The 16,940-nt window shown below is 40.5% G+C and overlaps 1 protein-coding gene across 1 annotated transcript in view; it reads left to right on the forward strand.

The window, feature by feature from the left end:
• The window catches only part of Abi3bp (ABI family member 3 binding protein), a 206,391-nt gene that overhangs the window by 53,848 nt on the left and 135,603 nt on the right, over window positions 1–16,940 (forward strand).

The raw sequence follows: 16,940 nt of genomic DNA on the forward strand, positions 1-16,940 counted from the left end.
CATCTTCTTGCTTTTTCTGCAAAAAATAATGTAAATAAAATCCTTTTAAAGGATTAAATGCTTTGAAAAGGATGATTCATTGTGAGAATTTTGAAAGTCTAGGATGAGATTCACATTTTTTCCTCCCTGCTAAGATGTTGTTTAAGAGGCTGTCTCTGAACTTTAGAAGTTTGATTGCATGTGTTCAAGTACTTGATAGTGGCTCTAGAGTGTGTAGCGAGAATGTCAAGATGAATTAATTTTGTCCTTTTGCCTATTGCTTTTCCCAGAGAGGTCTCTGCTGCTCCTTAATGCCAGCCAAAAGATAATATTATTAATAAGTAACTAAAGATAATGTTGTTAATTAGCGAGTAACTTGATTTTACATAAGAAAACCACTTTAAAGCAATCCCAAGAGTTTGTTACCCTTTAACTCTCAGATTTAGGTAGTTGTGACAAGTATAATAACAAATTCCATGAAGAACTTGAATGTTTACAAATATTCCCTGGCATTTATTCAATCTTCACTATGAATAGCAGCCGGAAACCACACACTTACCCTCACATAGAGAGCAGATCCACCTCCCCCTTTACAGTGAGTGTTAGTATTAACATTGTATTTTTGATAGACCTTTTATTTTGTTATTTAAATAGAGAATTTGGTCATTTGTTGGTCATTTAGCTTTCTTTATAGCCAGTGAAAGAATTAAATCCTAAAATGGTGGAAGTCAAATTACAAATTAAAAGTTGTATAGAAAACTAAAGAGAATTTTCAGCTTAAACACTCTAACCTTACATTGTTTTAATAAAGATGGGTGATCAAATAGGCTGGGGACACCTTATTTTATTATTTTCGTTTTTAGCATTTTATTGTATAAATTTCCAAAAGCAAGGGAGAGAATGTTGATGAGTGGCTTGCAATGCACCTTGAATATATATCATTGTGCTAATGTCCTATGTGTTTGTACATACTGCTTAATGGATATGATTAGCACATTTGACCTTCCCAGAGGACCAAGGTCTCTAAGAATAAGAAAGATGTCATCTAGTTCCCAGAGTATTTTAAAGCATAAAGAGATACACTTTTAAAATCAAGTATGCATCTCTAACATATGAGAAATATTTTAATAATCCCACACCTTTATTATATCATTACAATTAATCCTATAATACCATTTAATACCTAGTCCATACTTAAAATTTCTCATGTGGTTTTACAATGGTATTTTTTAGTCCCAGTCTATTTGAATCACTATCTAAATAAAGTCCACATGTTATATTAGATCATGGATCTTAAATTTTTTCCTTTTCTTTTAGAATATCATTGGTATCTAGGGAAATTGGAATGCCTATTGTGTGGGCTGTCCAAAGCCTGAATTTAACTGGCTATTTCCATTGCGTGTTTTTCGTTGTAGCACAGAAGGTAGCCTATTGAAGAATAGAGACAACCTTCATGTTAGATAGGATTTATATTATCTTAAATTCTCCAGACCAAATAGGTTTCCCTAAAGAGTATTTTCATGTTCATCTGTAAGGAGGTGACAAGAGTTTCTCTTTGGAATTTGTCAGAGAGCTTTTGGCCAGATGATAATCTTACAAGGTTTAGACAGTTGTCTATTAATAAACCTCCAGGAAGTTCTGAATCCCCTCAGGCCAGAGATATGATTCCTCAACCCTTAAGACCTTGATATTAGCAAAAGTGTTCCCTGAGCATCAGTGAGATATCCAAATTCATGTGGTTTTGTAGAATTGCTTTTTAAAAGTATGAGACTAGGATGTCTCATATGAGATGTCCACCATCTTCCTAGTCTCATGATCTACTCAGCAGCAAAAGGGCTTAAGCTGAGATCTATATGAAAGCATACCCAAACTCTAAGGAGGGATATCTGCTAAGGACAAGTGTTATCATCTAGTTCAGCTGTATCTTCTGGCAATCGTTTCCAATGGATATGATTAGCACATTCGACCTTCCCAGAGGACCAAGGTCTCCAAGGATAAGGAAGATAACATCTAGTTCCCAGATGTTTAGCTGCAGGGTGTGTGGTCTGATAAACTACAGAAATGCATTATCACTTTGAAGAAATTTCAGGAGGCCAAATTGGAGAATAATTTTAATGGCCAGCATTGGACTATTACCTGGTGACTGAAAGGGAGAGAATAGACCAGAATCTCTATTAGTGAAACTTAGTGACCAGGGATGGATGTCTCTTGGCTTCAGGATGCAGAAAGTATTGTTTCCACTTAGAGAAAGCAGAAGAGATCTTTAATCTGATTATAGCTGGGGTGTTTGTGGATTTCAGTATCTGGGATGTCAATGTCCCTGATTGGGGTTTCATGGGGAGGCTTATAAGAATTGAATCATTGTCCCCTTCTAAATCTGGCCTAGTTTGTTTTATTTTGTATTATTATCAATTATTTCATTCTTTGGCTATGCTTCTTCCACATAGAAAGCCAAAAATTTACTTTTTAAACAATAGTTAAGGTCAGTTGATAGTCATTAGAGATGACTTTTAGGGGCCAAGGAGGAATCTTTGCTTCTAAGGGTTTTGTCTGGCTGGCTGTTTGCTTGTTTGTTTTTCTTGTCTTATCTGCTGGGATGCACTAGGGTCTTGATAACCATTAGAAACACTAAGGCCATTTTTCTATGCCATGATCTCCTCTTTGAAAAATGTTCACTGAGTAGACTCCAACCTCTGGGTCTGCATTTTCTCTCTAATGAGTTAGGTCAGAGTGATTTGCATTGAATGGATACCACCAAATATTTGTGGCATAGGATATAATAGACTCAAAGGTATTTAGATTTCAAGAGGTTGTTTAATTAAGCTCAATTACCAGGCAAGTTAGGACCTATGCCATTCAGAGGAAATCACAGACAAACTACTGTGTTTTAAAAAGCCTTAGGGACAAAGATTTGGAATGCCGAGTAGGCTATTTCATGTGGTATTTCTAAAACTAACTTGTACTTTAGATCAATGGATTCTTTTTTTTTAAATTCTTTTTCTTTTCTAACATTCTAGTAAAGGCATAAAATACTTCAATAATTTTTATTTTTTACATTTCTTGCTTTTAAATTTTATTTAATAGAATTAGATCATTTCACCCTTTTCCTTTCCCTAAGCCCCTCCTCCTTTCCCTTGAACCCTTCCTGTACTTTCCCACTCTCAAGCTGGAAGCCTCTTTTGCTTTGATTATATTATATATGTATGTGTATTTGTGTGTGTGTGTGTGTGTGTGTGTGTACATAAATGTATACGAACAGAACCTGCTGCATCTGTTTTTGTTGTTTTCTGTATATAGTTTCAAGGCTGACCACTCTACATTGGACAACCGACAGGGGGACTCCTCCTTAGCTTCTACCAGCCTTTCCCTAATTCAACACAGGGGTCCCTGGCTTCCGTCCATTGGTTGGGTGTATGTATCTGCTTCTGTCTCAGTCAGCTGCTTGTTAGGACCTTCGGAAGGCAGCCATGCTAGGCTCCTCTCTGTAAGTACACCATAGCATTAGTAATAGTGTCAGGCCTTGGAACCTCCCCTCGAGATGGATCTCAAGTCGGGCTGGTCACTGGATGTCCTTTCTCTCAGTCTCTTCTCTATTTTGGTCCTTGCAGTTCTTTTAGACAGGAACAATTCTGAGTCAGTGTTTTTGACTGTGGGACAGCAACCCCACCCCTCTACTTGATGCCCTGTTTTCTACTCCACAAGGGCATTTCATCTAAGGTCCCTCCCTTTGTATATTTCTTTAAAAAAAAAAAGGTTTATTATTATTTTTGGTTGCACACACACACACACACACATACACACGGGTGTGTATATGTGTCTGTGCATATGTGCCTGTGTGCCTCTGTATGTGTGTGTGTGTACATGTGATTTTATATGTTTGCAGAGGCCAGATCTCTTGGAGCTGGAGTTACAGGCAGTTGTGAGCCACCTGCGGGAATCTGAGCTGAGCTCCTTCAGTCCTCTACTAGAGCGGCTTGTAGTGTTCTTAGCTGCTGAACCATCTCTCCAGCTCTGTTTCGTCATACTTCTCTATAGTAAGAAATCTGTGTGCTTTTGTTTTTATTACTTCAGAATTGACTCGTGTTCTAAATCAAATGATCTTTTTCAAGTCATGAGACTGATGGCTTAGAATCTTGCCTGACTGTTTGTATTCATTATTCCCGGGTCATTAGCCAGTACACATTAGCTTTCTGTTGCTGTAATGTTATCGCAAACTTGGAGGTTTAAAACATTATAAACATCATCTTACAGTTGTAGGTCAGAAGGACAGCTGGGTCTTAATGAGTTAAAATCAAGGTGTTGGCTGGATTACATTCTCTTCTGGTGGCTGAGCAGAGTGTGTTTTCTTGCCCCTTTCCAGCTTCACGAATGGCCTGCATGCCTCTTCTACCTTAAAGCTGACAACAGTAGGCCAAACTGTCCTATCACAGCAAGTCACCCTGGCCTCTTCTACTTCAGACAAACTGTGATTGTACTGAGTCCATCTAGACAAGTCTGGATGCTCCTCCTATTTCAGGCCAGCTGATTAACAACCTAAATTCTACCTGCAAAGTAAATTTCATTTGTTGTATAACCTCACATATCACAGGGGATAGGACTGCAATCTGTGGGGAATGCTACCTTATCTGTTACAAGCTACAGTCTTGACATTCATGTCTTCTTTGTCTTTCTGCTGCCAGTTTCCTATAGGGCCATTGTCTGTTCTGTTCATTTGTAGCTGGTCAGTTTTTCGCAGATATGCTGTGGGCCGGTGATGATTTCATGATTGTAAACTGATGAGCTGAAATCCCTTGAGAGTGAAGGGACAAGGAAATTTTATTTCTTTGTGCAAAGAAAGCATCTTTTATAGCACCGACTCACTCCTCTGTAATAGAATAATAGCGTTTCTTTTTCCAGTGCACTGGACTTTAGCCCAACAAAATAAATTATTTTTATTTTCAAAACAAGGACTATTATGCCACATTGCCTGACATATTTCAATACTTGAAGGATGTGTTTACTATAACATTTCATTTGTGAGATGAGTAGTTGTTATTTTTTAAAAATATTCAGGGCAATATTTAATGCTATGTGATTGATACTCTTACTAGTCACTGATAAACGAATCTGCATTTGTTTTCATATCTTTATACTAAGTATTAACTGGCTTTTTCCAAGTCACTTACTACTCTTACATACAAAGTAAAGTTAATCTTTTTTTTTGACATTTTAAAATTCATATTTAGATAAAATTTGGTAAAACCTGAAAAAGTAGAGGTAAAACCTCTAAAAGTAGAGCTGTGTGGTAGCTACCACTCATTATAGCCACCAGGAAGCTGAGGCATAAGGATTGCCATGAGTTTCAGTCCAGCCTGGTCTGTATAGTTAGACTGAGTCTCAAAGGGGGTGGGGGGATGGGATCTTAGTAGATTGATTGAAGCAGTAGAAAAATTTACCTAATGCTCACTAGAGTCCAGAAATGGTTTTAAAACAACAACAACAAACAACAACAAAGCCAAACAAACAAACAAAAAACAGAATTCCTAATGAATAGATCATCTAGGCTCCCGCTTCTCCTCTATTTTTTTTGACTCATATTCCAAATCAGCCTGGCTCTGAAGTCCCAGAGGCTCACCTGTGCCCAGGTGAGAAACACAGTCAAAGGCTGAGCCACTGTGCGCAGCTCTTGCCACTCAGTTTTATGTTCAGCTGTTGATCAATTTTGCAAAGATGCTAGAGAGAGGAGAGAGGGGAGAGAGAGGGGGAAAGAGAGCGAATGAGAGGGGGGTGATAGAAAGAAGAGAGGAGAGTGACAATCCATCAACTGGGTAGCATAAGGCAAACAGCTTTACTTTGCTGGCTCAAATAACAAATGGAAAAAGAGTCTTGTCTACTCAAAATCCACTGCAAATGCTGACTGAAGAGCTTGTCTTCCAGCCAGGTGTTAGGAATCCAGGGGTGTTCGTAAAGGAAAGAGTTTTCATTCTCACAGTTGCACTCGTTTTTCAAGGAGCACATTTTGTGCAACTGTGGGCCTCTCAGGGCCCTTCCAGGCACCATCTTGAAGATTGATTCCGGGACTAGTGCTGAGTCCCATCAGATACTGTATCCCGGAAGGAGCCCTGGGCTTGACTCCTACGACTTAAGAAGGTTTACCCTTTACTTGAGAGGCAGCAGATAGAAAAAAGACTTCTGAGTCAAACAGACTTGGATTTAAGTTGGATCCCCCTGCTTACGGTGGAGTGGTTTGGAGTAAGGTATTTAACTTCTCTGATCTCCCAGAAGTGTTGTGAAGCCTGGATAAACGGTGCACAACAGAGTATCTAGGGCCTAGCACACAGTGTGCATGCTTTATACATTTTTATCAGTTTCCCATAGAAGAAGTTGAATGCGCTTGGCCTTGACATACTTCCTGTTTCTGAGCTTTGTCGCAGTTGCTATCAAGGGTTGGGCTATTATATTTCCACCGCAGTGATGGTTTATGCAAGATTTTAGTGTCTACTGTGAAAACGCATGGTCAAAGAGTGGTTGTGTGATTTGGTTTGGTTTTATATTTGGCTCTGAGAAGTGAGGCCAGGAAATCATAGAAGTTATTTTAGCAGAGGAGGGAGTAACTAAAAACAGCCATATTCTTCTCACTCTTGTCTGAGGCATGTTTTCTTGACAGGGAGGAACAACTCTCAAAACAAGATTAGTAAAGAGAATTAAAGCAAAATTAAAGGCTGTGATGGCAGCCATGGTGGTCTCACTGGGCAGTCCCATGGGGAAGGTCTAATCGTCAAAGAGAGGTGAATAGTGAAGCTGCCTCTTTGCACTTGGTGACTGGAGACCAGGTGCTGCTTAGAATCCATAGCTGTCATTCCAGAGGAAGAGAACAGGGATTCTCCACGTTCTAGATTTTTGTATCTTCCAGCATCCCTAACAAATTAGTTATTAGTTAAAAATATATATACAATAAGAAATTTGACTTGCTCTACTAAGCAGAAATGAAAATTAGAAAGTTTCATTAATCAACTGGTAACTTAGCAAGTTTTTGGTAAAACTGTAATTGTTTCTTATTTTGATGCATTGCACTTTTATTTCACAGAGGAAAGTCAAGTTTGAAAACATTCTGAATACAGTTTACTTACAGAAACGGAGATATGAATAAACATAAATTAGATGCTGTAAAATTTAATGCTCCTTATACTCTTATACATTAATAATGGCTCTTTAAAGCTTGATCCTTGACTTTAAAAGCATTTGTTACAGTTAATTTTTGTAGATGTGAGGTGGAGGACTGGCACTCATGATAGGAGACCTGCAAACCATTTCTCTCTTTCCAAACTGTGAGTCCTGGGGATGGAGGACACATTTGTCTCAGTGGCCAGCACTTTCCTGCTTGAACCATCTTGCTGACTCTTCCCTTAATTTTTTTATATTTGACTAGATAACAAGGGGGGAAAAGTATGTATTTCCTCTATCACTGCAATTTAGACTCATAGCTTCTGCCGTTTAACCTCCATGTAATTATGCATCCGAGCATCATTTTGTGCTGAGGCGCCATAAAGTTTAAAATGATGGCGTTTGTTACTACGTATTCTCCTGAAGGTAAACATCACAAGGAAGTGGTTGTGGATTTGTTGGTGAAAATAGCTAGAAGTGGAGCATGGGTTGGGAGAAAACTGGTGGGGTGGAGGCAGGAAGAACAACAGAAGGGGGCTATGCAGAGCGGCCATGGAGACCAGGTGAAGCCCCTCTTCCCCGATAGAACCCTTAGATAATTAGCAAGAGGCAAACAGCTGTCAGCAATGAAGATGGGCACTTACCAGACTCCCAAGAGACAGCTGCTGGGCACTTAGCAGTTTTTGAATCCTCTTAACCAGCAGTTCTCAACCTGTGGGTTATAACCCCTTTCAGGGTTGAAGGACCCTTTTTCACAAGGGATGCCTATCAGATATTCTGCATGTCAACTGGATATTGACATTATGATTCATAACATAGCAAAATTACACTTTTGAAGTAGCAAGACAATAATGTTATGGTCGTGGTCATCACTGCATGAGGAACTGTATTAAAGGGTCACAGCATTAGGGAGGTTGAGAACCTATCCATAAAGTAGCCATTGGAAATCCATAAGGAAATCCAAGCTTAAGTACATGTCTCAAGGCTACGTAGCTAGTCAATGCAGGTGCATAGTGTGTGACTCCAGCAATCTGGCTGCCAACTGAGTCCCCATGTTTTATGACTGGTCACTACTTTAGAGGGAATCCTTTGGTCAACAACTGGAACTCCTAGTGGTTTGTTCCTGTAATTCCCTATAAAAATGTTTTTTATTTAAAGAGACCAAGCATCATAGCTACCTAATTCTTAAATATGTAAGTGAGCTTTGATGTGTAGCAGCTGTGCCCCCAAAGGCTTGCATTTGTTACTACCACTGCCTTTGTTATGGTTGCCCACATGATCAGTGGTGGAGCCTCTTGTCCACAGGAGGCCGGGCAGAAACCATTTATAGGTCTCTCTCTATGTATTGAATAGACTTTGTTTTCTTTTAGCACACTCCATGTGAACTGCTGTTACAAATGACTGAATTTTCACTATCTGTTCACCTGGCCTTGAACACCAGAGAACAAGGGGTTCTTCTGCTTTACCTTCCTGAGTAACTGGTACCATTAACTACAGGCACCAAAAGGTTGGGTACCTGGTTTAGCACCATTGTTAATGTTCAGTGTGTGTGTGTGTGTGTGTGTGTGTGTGTGTGTGTGTGTGTATGTGTGTGACCTGTCTTCCTTCATATTCCACCTAAATAAAGTCCCATGAGTTGAAGATCCTAAGGGCCTTATATTTCTTTTTTCTTTCATGTTGTTTTGAACTTAGAAAGATAATAGGTTCATGAATGGGAAGTGGTTGGAGACTCACAGAGTCTTTCGAGCTGTGAGTACCCCTTAAGACAGATATTTTTCCCTTTCTCTAAAGCCAGTTTCTGAGTTACTTATTGTTCTACAAATAGATTTACCATGAGGTAAGTATTTGGCTTTAAATCTCCAAGATAAATCCAATTTTTCATTAAAACATTCAAAACCCTAGAATCATTTGATTTTCTTCCAAGGCATAAAATTTAGCAGAATTGAAGTAAATTAAAAAAAAAAAAAAAAAAGATGTTTAAAGCTATTGGCAGAGCAGGTATCAACTTCTGAATAAGTGAGTACGTTCTTAATAAATGCATACCATCTTTTAATCAGCTCACCATGAGTTTGTTACCAGAAAGGTCTATTTTGAAAAGAGAAAACTATTTCCCCATGTGGTGCTACAGATAAATCTTTTAAGTACTTTATTTTTTTTTTTCTATTGGATGTAACTGGACTTTACTCATCTGCCTGATCTCAGAAAGCAATACATTGTCTCCAAGTCAATTTTTTTCTTAGAAATTTGATAAAAGCCAACTTGCATTATCTCAGTGCAAAGTGCAGAATTTTATTTTTCAGCCATATTGTATAAGGTACTATACAATCAAAATCTAACTTTTTAAAATTCATTTTGGATTTTTCATTTAAATTGTCCTCTTTCGTCATGGGTTAAACGGATGTTTTTACTAGTCCAGAATCATTGCAAGAGTCCGGCTTTTAAGAGGATGGTTTTAAAGCTGGCTTATGGAAAGCTAGCTGATGCTAAAGGTTAAATTAGGGGGTGGGGGTTGGGAGGGAGAACCAGGGGACTGAGGGTTATCCATGGAATGGAAATGCAAGAAAAGAATTAGATACTAGACTTTCCTTTGATTTAGGGATATTTGAAAACCAAGGACATTAGTCTTATCAGCTTTCGTAATTATCGTGTTATTTCTCTTGGAATGGGTCACTTGCCCAGCGAACTCAGTGTTCTTTGGCTCATGTGAGACAGACCGCGTGCTGTGCTGTGAAAACCTGCATTTGGTTTTATTGTTTTGTTGTGCTCATATTGGGGTTTTGTGCATGTATTCATCTGTGTCTTATTTTACCAGCCTAATGAGGCCTCCCAGAGACAGAGAGGGTCTCATCACCCCGATGTGCTTGATCGCTAGATTCGATGAATTTGAGCTTCCCTCAATTCTCCAAACAAGGCTCATTGTCAATGAAACAAAGCATCTCTCCTGGCTTGTAGTAGTAGTTTCTGTAGAAACAGTTATTTGAATTTAGGGGTTGACTCTACTGTTGACAAATGCCTGGTTTACCTGGCATGTCAAGATTTATACCCATTATCTGATGTGATTTTTTTTTTCTTTTGTTGGATATTTTCTTCATTTACATTTCAAATATTATCCCCTTTCCAGGTCTCCCTTCTGGAAACCTCCTATCCCATCTCTCCTTCCCCTGCCTCTATGAGGATGCTCCCCCACCCACTCCTGCCTTCCCACCCTGCCCTTCGCTTACACCAGGGCATTGAGCCCCCACAGGATCAAGGGCTGCTCCTCTCACTGATGTCCAACAAGGCCTTCCTCTGCCACATATTCAGCTGGAGCCATGGGTCCCTCCATGTGTACTCTTTGGTTAGTGGTCCAGTCCCCAGGAGCTCGGGGGTGGGGGATCTGGCCGGTTGACACTATTTCTCCCTCCACGGGGATGCAAACCCCCTCAGCTCCTTGTGATTATTAAATGTGTCTCATTTTCTCAGGATCTTTCACTTTCATTGGAATGATACCTACTTAATCTATTTGCAAGGGAAACTTAGCATTCTCAGCGTGATCCCCAGATCTTTCACAGTCTGATCAGTAGGTGACAGCTAAAACTTCACTTTGCTACTGATGATGCTCTGTGAGAAGGGAAATCAAGGGAAGATGTTCACTCTGAGCTCTCTACTGTGTCCACTTATCAAATGGAGTGCACAGTAGTTTATCACCATATGCTGGAACGGAAGTTATCATCAGCCAATGATTTTTTAGTTCCCTCAAAGTCCTAGGTTGAGGAACTGGTCAGCTGGTCCTCAGAGATGCCCTGTAGATCAGACTGTTAACAGCATCCTCTTTATTACAAGGAAGCCAGTGGGTCCCTGTAGATTTAGGAATATGCCAGGAGCAGGCTGACCCCAGATCTGGCTTGGTCTTAGCTACCACAGAGCCATGCTTTTCTGTGGGGAGCTGAACTCAAGATGGCGCCTGGCTGGGTGCCAGACGCCCCTGGAGTGTTGGTTCACCATTTCAGGAAGCCTGGGTGGCACATAGGCTAGGCTTTACTGCGTATGCATTTTGCTTGTTCATTGTTATGTAAGATCAGGCCATGTGACGTATGTGCTCAGCACCAATCGAGAATGACTTCATGGCAGGTTCTGATTGGAGAGGACACAGAGATTTAAGGGCTGGGAGCTAGAGCTGGGGTGGGGGGGGGGGTGTTGCAGTAATTCAAGTTTCCTGAATAAACCGAGTTGGGAAGGAGATCCCATGTCCATTGTCTTCTGTCTGCTGGTCGGTTCAGGAGGCGACACTTTTCAGCCCAATGGGATACACATCTCTGGTTCTTTTTTTTAAGTTCACTTCATTAGGATTTCATATGTATATGTAATTTTTTTTTTAACTTTTTTATTGGATATTTTATTTACATTTCAGATGTTATCCCCTTACCCCATTCCCCCACCCAGAAACCCCCATCCCATCCTCCTCCTTCTGCTTCTATGAGGAGGTACCCCCATCTACTCCCCCGACTCCCATCTCCCCACCCTCAAATTCCCCCCGAGCCTTCATAGGACCAAGGATCTCCTCTCCCACTTATGCTTGACAAGGCCATCCTCCCCTACATATACAGCTGGAGTCATGGGTCCCTCACTATGTGCTCTTAGGCTGGTGGTTTAGAGCCTGGGAGCTCTGGTTGGTTGGTATTGTTGCTCTCCTCATGGGGCGGCAAACTCTTTCAGCTCCTTCAGCTTTCTCTGTAACTCCTCCATTGGGAACCACTTGATCAGTTCAATGGTTAGCTGTGAGCATCTGACTCTGAATATGTCAGACTCTGGCAGACCTCTAAGGAGACAGCTATATCAGGCTTCTGTCAGCATGCACTTCCTGACATCCACATCAGCATCTACCTTTGGTGACTGCACATGGGATGGATACCCAGGTGAAATGGTCTCCAGATGGCTCTGCCTTCAGTTTCTGTCCTACACTTTGTCTCCATATTTGCTCCCTTGAGTATTTTGTTACTCCTTCTAAGTAAAACTGAGGCATCTATACTTGGTCTTCCTTGTTCATGAGCTTCATGTGGTCTGTGAGTTGAGTCCTGGGTATTTCAAGCTTCAGGGCTAATATCCAATAGGGAGACATAACAACAGAAACTGAGGAAATTAAAAAAAAAAATCATCAGATCCTACTACAAAGGCCTATACTCAACAAAACTGGGAAATCTGGATGAAATGGACAATTTTTTAGACAGATACCAGGTACCAAAGTTAAATCAGGAGCAAATAAACCATCTAAACAGTCCCATAATCCCTAAAGAAATAGCAGCAGTCATTAAAAGTCTCCCTACCAAAAATAGCCCAGGACCAGATGGTTTTAGTGCAGAATTCTATCAGACCTTCAAAGAAGACCTAACACCAATTCTCTTCAAACTATTCCACAAAATAGAAACAGAAGGAACCCAATTTGTTCTATGAAGCTACAATTGTCTCTGGTTCTTTTTAGCTTTGTGGGAAAACTCCTTTTAGGAAACTATTCTTGGCCCAGTATCTCTACCTGGTAATGCACACTAGAACATTTTAAAAGAGAGGGAAACAATGCCCTGTTGTTTGAAGTCTTTCACTTTGGACACTATGCTTTGGGAAAAACGTCTTCAAATAAAGTCTTGATCTTTACCAGACCTTCCAAAAGATAATGTTAGAAAGTTTCAGAGTTCATGGGTAAATGTGTGTGTCCATAAGAATAAGCCCTACTTCAAAAGCTAGCCATAGACATTAAACATTAAACCAGCTAATAGCCAACAAACATTCCATACTAAGCTTCTCTGTAAGGTACACATCTAAGTACAGGCAAAGAGAACACTATAGGCAAGAAAGCCAAGCACTTTAGTATCTTATAGGCTCTATAAGTCGGAAAGGATGTGTACTGGCCATTAGGACCAGGGTCAGAGAATTATGTTATGAAGTACTTGTGATATCAGGAAGAAAAACTGAGTGGGGAAGTGGAGAAGGATTAATTTTCAACAGTAGCTGGATGAGCCGTATAGGGTCTATGCCAGATCACAGGAAACAAAATTAACCTGGGACAGAGACACACCCAGTGTGCAGGGACAGGGAGCAGAGGGTCAGATCAGTGCTGGCTTCATAAACAGGTGACAAGTGCCCTTGGAGGACCTCATGCTCAGAGTTAAATACGTCACTAGTACTCTTCTCAACTTGTAGCTTTCTTTCCATTTCATTTAGTAAGTGGCATCTTATGGGTCCAGGCTAGGGTGTAGAAGCCTGGACTTCTGTGGTTTGGCCTTCCTCACCCCTCACCTTCTCAGTTCAGTTCTCAACTGTTTTGTCTCCAAGACACCCATGCCTCCATTCATTGTGTCCATCATGGCTTGGTCCTGGAAACCTGACTTAGGCAACAAGGAAATGAAGATATTATAGACAGACAAACAGACATACAGGTACATAGACAGACACACACACTGACAGACATACAGACACACCAACCAACCACAGATAGACACACACACACACACACACTGAACAGATCACAGACAGATACACACACTGACAGACACACACACTAACGAGCTGGAGTCAGGCATGCTGGGCTAGAAAGACATCTGGTACACAACTAGGAACCTTGGCATATTTATTATACACAAGCTAGTTTTGGTAGGTCTCTGTAGAGGAGCAATCTTGAGTTGTAGTTATTCATGAGGAGGAAGCTTCAATTGCTGGCTTTTATACACACTGCCAACATTCACATACCCAGCCAGAGGGAGGAATTGCCAGTTCCCAGAGCCTGACCTGAGGAGGGCTTTGGCAGTTCCCAGGGGTCTGAGACATTTGGGTCCTTGACATGGCTGTGCCCATGTCAATGGTAATTTATCTACTCCCCACACATTCACTCTGAGCCTCTACCCTTCTCTATACGTGCTGTCTGATTGGCTGTTTATGTCTCGCTCAGAGTTAACAACTTAAGCGTGCTTCCATCTCCAGCAGAGCCTTAGGCATGAACTCCGGAAGAGCTAGAGTATACACACACACACACACACACACACACACACACACACACACACACTATGTTACCATATGGCCAGACGTGGTGGCAGTTGTATTTGTACAAGCTGGAGGTATCACCATACATTTCTAAGTGTATTTGGATGCAGCAAATATCATTCCCATCCTAATTCATATATGAACGTCCCACCACAGAGACTGTCATAGGAGGTGATAGGTTGGAGTGACAGATCTGTGGGAAAAACAGCTTGAGTTTTATGTACAGAGGGTTCAGATGGGAGATAAGAATCTTTGATATTGGGGTGCCACTAATGGGACACATTCTTGTCTATATTCTTAGTCTATTTTCTGTTGCTATAACAGACCACCCAAGAGTATGAATTTATTAAAACGAGATTTATCTGGGCTCATGATTCTGTAGGCTATTAAATCCAGGACTAGGCAGATGAATCTAGAAAAGTCCTTGTGCTGCACCACAACATGGCAGATGGTGTCATGTGATTGGCACTTATGTGCAGATTGCAAGCTGGCACATGCACAAGAGAGGGCATAGAGTGTGTATGTGAGAGAGTAAGAGACCATGCTGGGCTTGATGTATAATGAATGACCTGCTAGGGTTCCCAATGGGCTCATCCTCTCAATATCTCATGTAGGAATCAAGCCTCATAATGAAGCAGAGAAAAGTTCAAAGTTGCTGGGAGTCAGAAGTAAGGTAGGTTGTGGTTCAGGAGAATGGAGCCCATCTCCAGAGTATCACTTTAAATGGCAAATAAACACCATGACAGATCAAGGTGAAGGTAGGGAAAGAAAGGAGAAGGTATTTTTTTATGGCCTTAATAATTGTTTCTTTCTGCTTTTCAAAGAAGGGCTTTACTGTTTGTTGTTTTTTACATTGGGTTCAGAATTAACATAGCTAGTCCTGGAAGAAATATGTCTCTCTGAGAATTGCCTTCTCAAATCTCATCAAATTCAAGGCAGAACCCCAAGCGAAACTCTAGAGATGTCTCCTTCAATGGGATGGGGTTTTGAAACGGCGCCGGTTTTTGGAGACACCACGAATGTGTTTTCTTCCAGACATGTTAGCAGACTAGGAGGAACGAGTGAGTACAGCAGAGCTCTGGGGACATTTGGTTCGGAAAGAAAAGCCCTTTGCTTTGGGTCTTCAGGCCATCTGAGCAGAGTTTCCTTTCCAAGTTTTGAGACACCGCCCATTTCACTGTGTGGAGAGCGGGGGTGGGGGCGGGGGGCTGCTTCTCACTGGTGTGGTCAACCCTGAAGACTCGTCCAATGGCATACACTGACCGAGCTTTAAGCCCCTGAGATGAGGTCTGTGACCACCTTCAATGGCTGATATCCAAGTCCTTCTTGCATTGTCTGTGGTTCTATGTTAGGGCTGGCTACACTTCTGTAGATCTTTTATACTTTGTTGTGACTCCAGTCGTGGAGACTACAAAGAAGCCAGAATTTTCTTTGAACTGAAGGGCATTGCAGTGTGTTCTGTCAGACTGGGCACAAGTTCATCATTTAAGTGATTTTGTAATATTTGATGGAAATACTTACCAAACAGTACAGGGTTTGCTTTCAAATTGTCTCCAATTGATTTTTTTTTTTAAGGCAGAAAAGGAGAGGGTTTATTGATCCACACTAAAACACATGCCTGCTATAAACAATTTTGTGAAGTAAAAGAGTCAGTCCTGTAAATAGATTTGTTAATTCTCCACTGAAAAAAGTATGAGGTTTCGAAAAAGCTGGTTTGCATTTATGGACTGTGCTGGTTCCCAGTCCCTAACGGTTTTCTCCATTCTTCCTGCCAAAGTTCCATTCACTCCTTTTTCCAGAATGTGTTAATTGTATAATTGCTGCTTTTCAGGATTAAAGATGCACAATAAACAAATCTTGAGCTCAAAGTGTGGCCAGGTCTAGCCTGAGCTCAGTTCAATAAGTCTTTCTAGAGAGACTTAGAAATATTCTAAAAGGCGGGCTCATTAAGTTTCTGATAATAGTAGTTCTATAGATATTGGGGTTTTTTTGGCACCACTAACAGAAAGCTAGTATTCTGAATAACTTATTAAATTCACTAACTTATATCTGTAATTTATCACTGTGCTAGCGTCACAATGTTTACTAACACTTTTGTTTAGCATTCTCCTGAACTCTTGCCTACCATGAGACTTTGACACTGGGTAACTGAGTGTTGACTCAAGTGAGCAGCAAGTGCCCTCAAATGTCTAGAAAAGTGTCCCTAAAGAGAACCGCCACTCCTTCCTGAAATGGGCTTTGGGTCTTGCCAATTATGTTTTCAGGACCCATGAATATGGCCTTACAAATCAACCTTATGTTTGTTCACTGTAATAAACTATGCCTAGTTAGATTATACCACTAGCTTTTGTTTGACAATTTATTTCGAAGACTTTTTACGGTGGTATCTAGGAATGAGTGTGGTATATAATTGGGGGGCGGGGCATTATTGTGTATTTTGGAATCTGTGATGTTTGTTTTTATTCATTATTTAACTCTTTCCCTCCCATATAATTCGTCCTCCAATACTACAGAACACATACACTTTTATGTTCAAGAAAATTGATAATATTGCATAATTAGTACAATACAGATTAGTAACTAGCATATCATCTGTATAATGACAAATAATTAGTACAATACAAATCAGTAACTAGCATATCATCTGTGTAATGACAAATAATTAGTACAATACAAATCAGTAACTAGCAATATCATCTGTGTAATGACAAATAATTAGTACAATACAAATCAGTAACTAGCAATATCATCTGTGTAATGACAAATAAATTTAACCACCATGGCGTGGTCTGTGAAATTAGCCCCTC

The sequence above is a fragment of the Arvicanthis niloticus genome, chromosome 12 (genome assembly GCF_011762505.2).
Source record: "Arvicanthis niloticus isolate mArvNil1 chromosome 12, mArvNil1.pat.X, whole genome shotgun sequence".
Classification (NCBI taxonomy): Eukaryota; Metazoa; Chordata; class Mammalia; order Rodentia; family Muridae; genus Arvicanthis; species Arvicanthis niloticus.